At 41.6% G+C, this 13,457-nt stretch overlaps 1 pseudogene; it reads right to left on the minus strand.

The window, feature by feature from the left end:
- LOC141332508 (Fc receptor-like protein 5) overlaps positions 1-13,457 on the minus strand; it is a 37,632-nt pseudogene that overhangs the window by 12,840 nt on the left and 11,335 nt on the right.

Raw genomic sequence — 13,457 nt, forward strand, 5'->3', positions numbered from 1 at the left:
ACAGATTGTTCTTGTTGTGATTTATTTTGTCTTTCCTTTATACAGATTTAAATAGTTTCGTTTTCGAAGTAGGCCTAGGCCTACTCTAAATTATGTCAGTGATTCTCCGATGTTAAATATGATCAAGAATTATTTTATTTCGATCTACAGTGTAATAAAAGTTAAGAAAAAGATTAGCCTAGACCTATATATATATATATATAGACTACAAGGTAATTCATTTTTCTTAACTTTTAACTTCTTCTAAAAATTATCAAGAATATTAAATCAACGAATTTTATAACGATTTTTCTTACTAACATAACGAATAGACTTCAAAAAGAAACTTTTCATATATAAATTTAGGAATCACGAACATGACAAAATAATATTATTAGGCTATATATTAATTGTATAGCTATAATAGTTGTATCAAATTGAATAATGAAATTATAGTGCCTTGAATTTATTTATTATGTAATGTTTAATTTCGTTCGTTTCGCTCTCTGTAAATGTAAAAAAAAAAAATACAGTTTTTACTTGGAATTCGTTTTTAATCCTGTTTTTAAACAAGCAGATACATGAGATAATTTATATATTATTGCTTGAATAAAAGTTTTAAAATTGTGCTAGAAATTTTATAATAAAGGAAATTAAACAGACCTAGGAATTTGAAAAGACAAAGTGAAATGTGTCTAATAATTCCAAAAAGAGAGGGAAGCATTGGACATAATCAAAATATTCGAGACACCTATTAGGAATACCATTTTCTTAACAATTAAGATGCTGCATGTGTTTCTAATCGAAGTGTGTGCGTCTCTCCCCCCGACTTTCCCAACAAAAATCCCACCCCTCTCAGAAAATACATAAAACTGACATTACTATATGCGTTTAAAAGTAGCCTATTAAAATGGTACAATGGCATTGCTCAGTTCAACGTGTTGGGAAATCGGCATTTTGTCATGCATCAGCATTTATTCAACAGTTAGTAACACTCAACATTCAAAAGGTATATTTTATTCAGCCAATAAATTGTAGGTCTATGTATTTCATAGAAAATTGTCTAGTAGGCTACTATATAAATTACAAAGGTTTGATTGGCATCTTTATTTCAAACGACCCAAACGACCGCGACCCGAATATCATTAAAAATATTTTTGGATGACTCCTAACCGCGGGTAACCGCTCATTTTGGATCAACCCGCGCATCACTGCACTGCACCCCCAGCACCCCCATTTTTTCTTTTGCCCCGAGCCAGGGGGTGCATCCTGGGCATGTCAAGCTGGTTTCTCCATACCATTGAACTAGGCTGACCCCCTTGTTTCAGAGGTGTTATTCAGTCTTCAGTACAGGACAGCAATGCACATGTTCTCCGGTCCAAAGTGCAAAATCTGCTGGCAAAGGCTGTCATGGAAAGGGTTCCACCAACAAATTGCGAGTCAGGCTTTTTCAGGTGCTACTTCCTCGTCCCCAAGAAAGACCGTGGACTTAGGCCCATCCTTGATCTCACACAGCTGAACCATGTCCTAATGAAACACCCATTTAGGATGTTACCTTTAAAACAGATGCTTGTGCAAATATGCCCATAGGATTGGTTTTTATCTGTAAATCTGAAAGATGCTTACTTTTACATCCAGATAAACCCCCATCATAGACCATTCTTAAGATTCAGGTTTGAGACAGATGGGAATCTGCATAATGAATTACCTTGACGATTGGCTTGTGTTATCCAGATCAGTGCACAAACTTTTTGCTCAAAGAAAAGTTCTGTTTATCCACCTTCAGCGATTTGGGCTCAAAGTCAATTTAGCCAAAAGCTCTCTGTTTTCCAGCCAGCGGTGCGTCTTCCTGGGAACATTTATCAGATGCAGGCCTAACTCATGATTGAATGCTTACAGACAATTCAGCAGCTAGTGGTGTTGTTCACACGTGGGCTTCTTGCTCACTCAAAATTTTAAGGATGCTCGGCCTCATGACTGCCAACTCCTCAGTGAATCCTCTTCTGCTTCACATTCAGCCCCTCCAATTCTGGCTCAAAGCACATGCACTATCTTACACTTTTGCCTCAAGGTGACCCACCGTTGTATCAGAGCTGTGGCCCCTTGGAAAGGTCCCCACCTTTATTACACAGGTTTCCATTGACCAATCCTCTTCTTGGGCTTGGTCCAGCGAAGTTTCAATTGGTGATATCTGAGCAACAGCTGACTGGTTTCACCGTCTAACTTCACTAGATTTTAGAGCCTGGACCTTTTGGCATGGATCTTGTCTGCCTAATCTCCCTGATCCTCTTGTGAGTGGAAAAGGTCTTATTCAAGACCTGGGTCTCATTATTAGCTCATGCTTCTTAGTAAGTGCTCTGCGCTTATTTATAGCATGCCACTATTGGATAGGTTCCTCATAGTGTTTCAATGTGACAGACCATTTTCGAAAAAGAACACACTGGTTACTAACGTAATCTTGGTTCCCTGAGATAAAAGGAACGAGCATTGCATAGACTGTCGTGCTGCATGCAAGTCAATGACTGTTGCTATCAGTCTGATGAAATGGCATTCAGCAATGACTTATATCGTTATATGCAGGCTGTTCTGCACATTTTGGTGAGCTGGAGTCTTCCCATAGCATTTCACACAATGCTTGTTCCTGTTATGTCAAGGAAACCAATGTTAATTTTTGACAAAACTAGATTTTTAATACTGTCTTCCCACTGAATGTTTTTGACCACTGAGGCTTCCTGCATTTGTTTAATCAACCTGTTTTGTGCATTGATTGTAAACAGTGAAATAAAGACAGACTCACAGTGTATAGTGATATTAACAGGAGGATAATTCTTTCCAGATTCAGACTGACACCAGTACACTCCAGTGTCTGATGTTCTGGTGTAGCTGATTGTACATGTAGATCCTGTTTGTGATCCCCAGTCTGATGGTGAACAATCTTCTAGCAACCTACTGTCTGTGTATCTTCTCACTCTCCATCCATCAGAGTCACTCTGGTCCTTACAGCTCATAGAGAGAGAGACAGATGTGAAATGTTGAGTTCTGCTGGGACTGATGATCAGAGAGACTGTAGTAGAAACATCTGAGAAAACAATTAGAGATAAGCATTTAGAAATCTTTGAGTAAATACGAATTAATTATTTAAGTGTTTGAACTGACCAGTGACCCATAGTGGTTGTGTGTTACTGTAGGTTGTTTTATAGGCTGTTTTTCCTCTCTCTGCTCTGCACACATAAACCCCTGAGTTATTTAGAGCAGCAGAACTGAGATTGTAGTTTCCTCCAGCTCCTCTGATGCTGTCTGAGAGCAGCTGATAATGATTGCTGTTGTCTGTATAAAGTGAGAATGTGCAGATGTTCACTAAAGGGATTAATTTCTATATGCGCCTTATGAATGACATTTACTTTACACTAATGTATTCAGATTGATTCAGTAGTTTTAATCCCAGTAATATATTTGATAAACCACATAACAGATATTCAGATATACAGATATTTTTAAATTGGTGTTACGTCTGCTTTGTCTGCAGCTCAGCAATGTTAGCAAATAGTTTTGCTTTGTACATTCAGTTCAACAGCATTAAGTTAAAGACAGTACACATTTTCTCCCAACTAAACTTGGTTTTCTTGCTCCTTTGGTAAATGCTATAGTGTAGTAACACTGGTTCACGTAAACAAGTTTGGGTTGGGATGTAGTTATATCAGCTGTATAATAATTTTGATTTAAATAAAATTTGTTAAAGAGATAGTTCTCACCAAACTATGGATTAAAAAAATACTTTGGAAGTCAATGGCTACCAGCAACTGTTTGGTTACCAACGTTAAAAATTATTTTATTTTGTGTTCAACAGAGGAAGAAAAAAAATCTGGTTTGGAACAATGACTAAATGGTGACACTTTTGGGTGAACTATCCATTTATTTCCATTTTACCACATTAAGCACATTATATTTTACCTGATGAAGCAGCTAGAGTGTACCAACTAAATATCCAGCCTGTAGAGGAGCCGTAAACCTCACAGATCAGAGTCAATGAATCTCCTTCAGTCAACCACTTCTGTGGAGAAACACTTAAAACTGCCTTGGCTCTATCTGAAATAGAGAAATCATTCATTTTTAACATGTTAAAGGTGTGTGTATATTTGTTAGGAAATGATCAAACTTGATACTGAACTTGATACCTGATACTGTCAGTGTAACTGCATCACTGATGTTTGATGTTCCTGATCCTCCTCTCTCTTCTCCATAACAGGAATATTTACCTGCGTCAGCCTCAGTAACAGGACTGAATGTGTGTTCCTGTAGTTCACTGAAAGCACTGACTAAACCGTCCTTATACCAGCTGTACTGCCGGCTAGTGACTCCTTCACCATCAATGTCACATCTGAGAGTGACTGTCTCTCCTCTGAATACATGTTGATCAGGTTTAATGCTTAATTTGGCTCGTGGTCTTTCTGTAAAATGCACAAAGAAAACACGAAGAAAATAATGTGATAATACAACAAATAAATATGTAAATATAATGAAATATAGTTTTAGTCTATGAACAGTCACTTGATTGCAAAACACTGATAATTCAAGACTGAAGTATTGTTCTCTATAGCTCAGGGATAGGCAACATTGGTCCTGGAGTGCAGATGTCTTACAGAGTTTAGCTCCAACCCAGAGAAAAAAAATGTACCTGCCTTTAGGCCTAGTAATTCTGAAGACCTTGATTAGGTTGCTCAAGTGTGTTTAATTAGGGCTGGAGCTGAGCTCTGCAGAACAGCCACACTCCAGGACCAATGTTGCCTTTCCCTGAGATAGCTGATAGTTACTGATTCTGTATCTAACGAATCATTTTCATTGTGTTCTCAGAGCAGTTCATTATGTGAGTAAAATACTTGCCGTATACTGTCACTGTTACTGGTTCACTGTAATTGGTGTAAAGTCCTCCTATTTGTGCTCTGCACCTGTACTCTCCTCCATCAGAGACTTTCACAGAATTGATTGTTTTAGCTGCAGCATCACTAGATTCAGGGTTTGAGTCTTTACTCCAGAGAAACTCCAGTTGACCCCATGACTGATTCACTTCACATCTCAGAGTAGCTGAGTCTCCAGTGAACAATGAACTCTGTGGCCACACAGTCAGAGTTGGTGTGGTAAAATCTGTCAGTATAAAATGATCAGTAGTTGTGAAGGTGTTTTAGCAAAAAATCTCATCCTCTCACTGATAAATCATTAGTGCATTTAGCATTTGCAAATGTATGTATCCACATAAGCACTGTGAAATATGTAAAGTACTAGTGAATATCTACTTAAGGCAACAAAGACTATGCAAAACAAAACTACAAAACTGTTTTACCAAACACCGTTACAAAGTTTAAAACCGAATGACTGAAAAACAGACTGACTTAAACCAACCACCAGACACTAAACCAACAGAACGATTCTCTTTTACAAACAGCACTAACTGAAAACTTAATCTTTAAAGTTCATTGTTTACTCATTTATTGTGGATTTGAAATTCCGATAGCAGAAAGGAAAAAATCAGGAACACTAAATCACTTGGTCCTATTCATATTATAAAAGCAATTATCATCAACTGAAAAACATAGAGATTACTCACAGAGCATAAGAGGAAGTTGACCGAGCTCCATACTGACCAAATTATGACAGACAGTTAAAGACACAGACTGTGTTAAAGACTCAAGTCTTCCTGAAACCTGCTGTCAGATCTTTAGGAACATCATGACCGAATAAAGACATACTAATGTATGTTACAGAAAATCTTTTGATAATGTTGATAATCTTGTAACACTTCTTCACAGTTTAAATATATATGTACATGTGAATGCGGTTTAATAAATATACACTAAGGCAAAGGACAGGAATCATGAAATTTAACAATTCTGTTTTGGCTTCCTCTTAAATTAGTTTCTTTAACAGTTCTTCTAAATTAATTCTCACTATAACTGATAAACCGTAAGATGTACGATATGTTCTTCTGAATAAAAAAAAAAAATAAAAACTTTCAGTAGACAAAAACTTTGTAGAACAGTTTGGAAAGTTGTGAAAATTACATTATCTAGGACCAATGTGTGCCATTGTAAAGAGTGTAACTCCATCCCTCAGACTTATTTTCATCTGTGATAAGTTCAGTATATCGTCTAATTGGATCACCCAAAAATGAAAATTTTGTCATTTACTTAACCTTAAGTTGTTCCTAACCTGTATGGATAAACTTATTTTGTGTTTAGCAGAAGAATTAAATGCATACAGGTTTGGAACAACTTGAGAGTGAGTAAATGATGACAGAATTTTCTTTTTGGGTGATTGACGAGTCAGTATTCCAGCGTGCCATGTAAGAAAGTAATATATTATTGGTTTATTCATTTATTTATATAACAGATCTGTAGACACACAAGCCTTTTGTACAGTACAACATGTAACAGTAAAAACAGAACAACAAAAAATACCTTATTTTAGTAATCACTATACTGTTTCTTAAAGGGGTCATCGGATACAAGTTGTTTGAACATTAATGTGTGTTGGCAGTTTGTGTACACAACCAACCTACAATGATAAAAATCCACCAAGTGGTATTTTTCAATGTTTAAAAAGTAATATCCCCTTTTTAAAATCAGGTCATTCTCAGGTTAGTTGATTGACATAAGCGCCTTACCTTAGACCCGCCCCAACGAGCTGAAACAGTCTGACTAAAGTGGCTAAATGTGGCTAAAGTAAACATTACGGCTCATAATCCCACATCAGAAAGGGGCGGGGTGAGCAGAGCTCATTTGCATTTAAAGGGACCATGCTATAAAATTAATTGATTTTTTGCAGAGTTGATTTTGACAAGGTAAACAAATGTTTTATTACACTACTATTGGGAATTTGAAACCAAAGTATATTATAGACTTTTCATTAAAGGGGCTATTTGCAATTTTCTGAAATTTAAACTCGCGACTGACACCTGTGGCCAAAAAAACAGAACTGCTCTTCCTTTCTGCTCGCTCTCGCAGCGCGCGCTCGTACGTGCACACTTCACAAGTCATCCGCTGCAAAGAAGTCAACATTATGTTTACAGAGGTAAGAACAGTCAAATACATATATTGTTTGAGAAACTAAGTTTGTTTGCAATATATATGACTAGCGATGGTGGCAGAGTGATCTGAAACGTTTAACATGAATGCGCTTGACGTCACATCCGCAGACAGTGCACGAAAAATCCGACCCGACAGAAAATAGGAAAAATGGGATACAGGTTTATAGGTGCACCCACTGTGAGCTGACAAGGTGTCAGAATGCTCATCAGGAGATGTTTGAGTCATAAATGGTCAAATAAAAAGGCTATTGTTAAGTTTATTTTGGGGAAAAAGTTTCATATAGCCCCTTTAAGACCCTAAAGAATCATATGAACTTGTGGAAAATGGGCATCCGATGACCCCTTTAACTGTTTGCACTAACAAGAACTGGCTCATACAGTATGAGTCATTTACTCTGGAATCAGACTGTACAATGAATGGTAGCACAATCAGTAAAAAAAAGGTAACAATTCCAAGGGCACTGACTATTATTAGACGTTGTTCTCAGAAGAACTGAGAGACTGCAGGTGAAAGAGGAAGTACAGCAAAAAAAAAAAAAAAAAAAAAAAAGCATTAAAAGCAGGATAGGTGATTCGGTTGAAAAAAAATGTTATGCAGATTCGAAAATCTCTTAACATCCCGTTAGTTTTCACTAAGTTAGGAGTGTCATGATCTGGGCTGTGGGGTTTCCCTCAGCCACCTGAGGTCACTGTTTTCCCGAGGAGGCGGCGATGGATGCCCGTAGCGCAGAGGCTGCGCGGATGCGCCCCTGCTTTGCGGCGGGGATAGAGACGCTGTTTCGCGGGAAGGTGACCGCGCTCTCTGTTCCGGACACAACGGTGACCGCGCTCTCTGTTCCGGACGCGGCGGTGACCGCGCTCTCTGTTCCTGACGCGGCGGTGACCGCGCTCTCTGTTCCGGACGCGGCGGTGACCGCGCTCTCTGTTCCGGACGCGGCAGTGACCGCGCTCTCTGTACCGGACGCGGCGGTGACCGCTCTCTCTGTTCCGGACGCGGCGGTGACCGCTCTCTCTGTTCCGGACGCGGCGGTGACCGCGCTCTCTGTTCCGGACGCGGCGGTGACCGCGCTCTCTGTTCCGGACGCGGCGGTGATCGCTCTCTCTGTTCCTGACGCGGCGGTGACCGCGCTCTCTGTTCCGGACGCGGCGGTGACCGCGCTCTCTGTTCCGGACGCGGCGGTGACCGCGCTCTCTGTACCGGACGCGGCGGTGACCGCTCTCTCTGTTCCGGACGCGGCGGTGACCGCTCTCTCTGTTCCGGACGCGGCGGTGACCGCGCTCTCTGTTCCGGACGCGGCGGTGACCGCGCTCTCTGTTCCGGACGCGGCGGTGACCGCGCTCTCTGTACCGGACGCGGCGGTGACCGCTCTCTCTGTTCCGGACGCGGCGGTGACCGCTCTCTCTGTTCCTGACGCGGCGGTGACCGCGCTCTCTGTTCCTGACGCGGCGGTGACCGCGCTCTCTGTTCCGGACGCGGCGGTGACCGCTCTCGCTGTTCCGGACGCGGCGGTGACCGCTCTCGCTGTTCCTGACGCGGCGGTGACCGCTCTCGCTGTTCCGGACGCGGCGGTGACCGCTCTCTCTGTTCCGGACGCGGCGGTGACCGCTCTCTCTGTTCCTGACGCGGCGGTGACCGCTCTCTCTGTTCCGGACGCGGCGGTGACCGCTCTCTCTGTTCCGGACGCGGCGGTGACCGCGCTCTCTGTTCCTGACGCGGCGGTGACCGCGCTCTTTGTTCCGGACGCGGCGGTGACCGCTCTCGCTGTTCCGGACGCGGCGGTGACCGCTCTCGCTGTTCCTGACGCGGCGGTGACCGCTCTCGCTGTTCCGGACGCGGCGGTGACCGCTCTCTCTGTTCCGGACGCGGCGGTGACCGCTCTCTCTGTTCCGGACGCGGCGGTGACCGCTCTCTCTGTTCCGGACGCGGCGGTGATCGCTCTCTCTGTTCCGGACGCGGCGGTGACCGCGCCCTCTGTTCCGGACGCGGCGGTGACCGCGCCCTCTGTTCCGGACGCGGCGGTGACCGCGCCCTCTGTTCCGGACGCGACGGTGACCGCGCCCTCTGTTCCGGACGCGGCGGTGACCGCGCCCTCTGTTCCGGACGCGGCGGTGACCGCGCCCTCTGTTCCGGACGCGGCGGTGACCGCGCCCTCTGTTCCGGACGCGGCGGTGACCGCTCTCGCTGTTCCTGATGCGGCGGTGACCGCTCTCGCTGTTCCTGATGCGGCGGTGACCGCTCTCGCTGTTCCTGATGCGGCGGTGACCGCTCTCGCTGTTCCAGATGCGGCCGTGACCGCTATCTCTGCGCCTGACGCGGAGGCGACTGCGCTCTCTTTTCTGGACGCGGAGACAACCGCGCTCTCTGTTTTGGACGCGGAGGCAACCGCGCTCTCTGTTCCTGACGCGGCGGTGACTGCGCTGCACGGGCCTGGCCCGCCGTCCCTCCCCCTGATTTGCCTTCCCCCGTTCCTCCACCCTCCAGACTTGTGGAACGTCTGGGAGCCGTTCCGTGGGGAGGGGGTAGTGTCATGATCTGGGCTGTGGGGTTTCCCTCAGCCACCTGAGGTCACTGTTTTCCCTTCCCTCCACAGCACTTCCCCAAATTGTACACTCCTGTTTGTCATTAGCAATCATTTACCTCTCACCTGGTCACAATTATCTGGTCTATAAGAACTCTCATTTCCCACTACTCATTCTGGCTGCATTATCTTCTGTGTGGTTTGTTTTCCGTGATTCTTGTTCCTGAAGTTTATGTTCCTGATCTTGCCTTGTTTGTGTTTTGGTGTGCCGTGTTGGCCTTTTGGTTTTGTTTGTTTATTGTTTAATTAAAAACCCTTTCCCTGCACCTGGACCCAGACCCTTCCTTGTTTCACGTGACAAGGAGGTCTAAATTTATTTATATGTATTTATATTATCTGTGGAGGGTGTGGGACCATAAAATGTTAGTCCATAAAATGTTCATTCATATCCCTCAGTTTGAGGGCTACAATAGGCTGTCCTACCTGCCTGTCAACATATGTATTTGCATACCACGCTAAGCTGGTTTGCCTTTGGTCTGCCTGTTCGTGTTCATGTGTCTTAGAGGAGGCTTGCAGGGAGGATGGGATTTTATGCTTTCAAAACTAGCTTGCTATTGCTAGCTTCTCCAAAATTGCCTACTTTACCTTTAAAGAGATATGACATGTATGTCTTAATATAATGTAAATGATGTCTCTTACTGAAATGTGTAGTCGAAAACCCATAAAAGATTTACAATGCACTGCGTAAACATAACACCATGTCTGCATTTGTGATCTCTACACTGCTCAAAACACGCATTTGAATAGCCAGTAACAAACTCTTTAAATATGAAAATGTACTTACAGGCTGTGAGTCAGAAGCACCAAACTGTCCTTGCAAAGTTGAAATTGCCCCACTTTATAGTGTGCATAGCCGGCATTGTAGGCTACTAAATTTCAAGAAGTAGTCCACACATAGCCTGCTTGGTAGAGAAGAAAGAGAAAGAGGTCAACTCCTGCTTTGATGCTTCCCAGTGCCATGCTACATCACTTTCCAGTAGTTTCCTAAGTAGTGCACTAATCTCTGACAGGTTTGGAACAAACTTTGCAAGGTATTGAACCATGCCTAGAAACCTTGACAAAACAGCTTTATCATGTCTTGGTCTGGCTTCAAACGGTCTCCACTCAGTACGTGCCATACTTTTTTCTGACATTCTGATCTTACATGTTCTTTATTTAATTTCAGATGAATGCTTCTGAAGCTGCCTGAGCCTTTCATCATGTTGTTTCATGTCTTTTTCCTCTTCTGTGGGATCAGTTGCTTTGTTAACCTAGGTCTCTTTTTTCTTTCCAGTCTTTTCAGCCTTTCTTTAAGGGCACCTGTAAACATTTCTGTGTGATCCTGTCGTTCAGTCTCATGAACAATGTGTTTTGTATTTCTGTTTTTGCACTTTGCACATTCTACTGAAGTGATTATTTTGTGACACACTTTGTGTATTTGCCCATATGCTGGACACTTTCTTGGTTTATGCCTGTAACTGCATCTGGTAAAATCACTTCCTTCTTTGACCATGTGTTCAGAGAATCACTATGCTTAGGTGAATTTTAGTTAGCTTGAACTTGCTAATTTTGTTTATGTTCACTTCCGTTTCCTTGTGATGAGCTTTAGTTTGACTTTTCGTAACTTCACTCACTCTGCAAACATCAACAGCTTTGTTCAGACCAAGTTCTGGTTCCCTTAAGAGTCTAGCTCTGACTTAATCATTGTTCTCACCTCCTATAATGCAGCCTCTGATCAGTGAGTCTGTTAGCTGTGCGAATCAATCGTTTTGATCTTTTGAAGATCTCTTAGACCATTTTTTCATGGTTCACAGTAATGCCTGAACTTTTCTTTCAGTGCTTCAAAATCAGTAAATTCTTCCTCAGTGCCTCATCCTCAGCAACGTGAAAAAAACACAGCATGACCGTTCTTTTCTGTGGTTGCAATGAGATATACACTCGTAAGAAATAAAGGTGCTTTAAAAGGTTCTTCACAGCGATGCCATAGAAGAACCATTTTTGGTTCCACAAAGAACCATTCAGTCAAAAGTTCTTTAAAGAGCCATCTCTTTCTTACCTTTTTATAACCTGAAGAACCTTCTTTCTCCAAAAAGAACCCTTTCTTCTATGGCATCGCAAAGCACCTTTATTTTCAAGAGTGTAGCTCAAACTTCTACCCAGGTTTGCCACTTCTTTAGCCATTCTGTTACCACCTACTGGTAAGAACCAGCATATATCACATGAGCCACTGAAATGCTTGAGTCTTTAATCCCTTTAGATCTCTTTATCGCCAGTCAATGACGGTCAAAACACTCTTTTTTTCAGCACACAGCCAACATATTCATCATATAAACACACTATTACAGATGCAAGGATTGTTTCTGGATGCCCAGAGTAACATTGTCAATTTAATAAACCTTTTTAACGCCCAACAACAGCACCTTAACTGCAACATACATTCAAATGATTAGCTACATACACAGTACATTCGTTTAACCCTAAAATGCAGCACAATGTAATACAGAATTCATAATCCAGCGGGAAAAATTTACAAACATTGAACAGTACATTGAATCCTGTTTTCATGGACTGTTTTTGGACATTAAGCATACACACAGTGCAGTATTAAATGATAATACATCCACCCTCTCTACAAAAAATTAGCTCATGGCTTTTCAAAGATTAGCAAGCATAGTCTCTGAAGCACATGAAGACTTGTGCCAATAATATTAAGTACTGGTAAATCTATTGCCATCAAGTGTTCAGTATAACAAAGATGATAAAGCATAGATGATCCTGGATATTCTCCAGCCCTTCTCAGCCTGAACTCATTAGTTTCCTGGGATTGAACATTTCTCATCTGGTTGTTTATTTAATCTGAGCATACGTCACATCATTAGATCCAGCACCTGAAAATAAAGAAATTAATTAAATTCTAAAATGCCCATTTTTAATTTTCATATAAAGCTTTTGAATTCATTCTTACATTGTTCATCTTAAGATCTTTTGTTATTCAGTGTTCTATTACAATTCTATTATATCTATTTTTATTATTAAAATACAATTTGACTTCAGTTTACCTCAAAATCAACATATTTACTGTTTACTGTTACTGTTTTTTAGTTGCTATTTAGAGTGATGGAGAAATTAAAATCAAAGGAGCTGCTGTTGTGATCATAAAAGAACAGACAGTTTTACCTTTGTTATCTTTCTTTTTCTTAGTAGATTTCAGTTTAATCTCAGCATAGTTGAGTTCAGTAGGCCCACTTACACTGTCTACAATGAAAAATAAAGAAATAATAAGACACATATAGGCTTTTCACAGGATTTTTTACAGTGCCAAACTTGTACAGTATGAAAAGATTTGGTGTTAGAATATTAGCTCAGGGTTGGGTAACTTCTGTGGTTACTGGAGGGCCACTGTCCTGCAGATTTTAGCTCTGACACTAATTAAACACACCTGCCTGTAGCTTTCTGGTGATCTTGAAGACATTGATTAGCTTGTTCAGGTGTGTTTGATTAGGATTGGAGCTAAACTCTGCAGTAACAAAGTTGCCCAGTCCTGGGCTAGATGCTTAGAAAGAGACACTTATTTGCATGCCTCTTATTCACATGCTTTAGACCAGGGGTTCTCAACCCAGAATTTAATCATTTATAGTACAAAGTGGAGAATAACTACTGTTTAAACATCATGACATAAAATACTTTAAATGACATCATGTGCATTATTACCTGTGCTTATGTCTTTATTGATAGTTGCATCAATATTGTCATAAATATGAGCAGTTCCTGTCAAAAATATATTTTTTTAATTATTGTTGTCATCCATATTACGAATTCATATAACAGAAGATATTGTT

The sequence above is a fragment of the Garra rufa genome, chromosome 1 (assembly GCF_049309525.1).
Source record: "Garra rufa chromosome 1, GarRuf1.0, whole genome shotgun sequence".
Classification (NCBI taxonomy): Eukaryota; Metazoa; Chordata; class Actinopteri; order Cypriniformes; family Cyprinidae; genus Garra; species Garra rufa.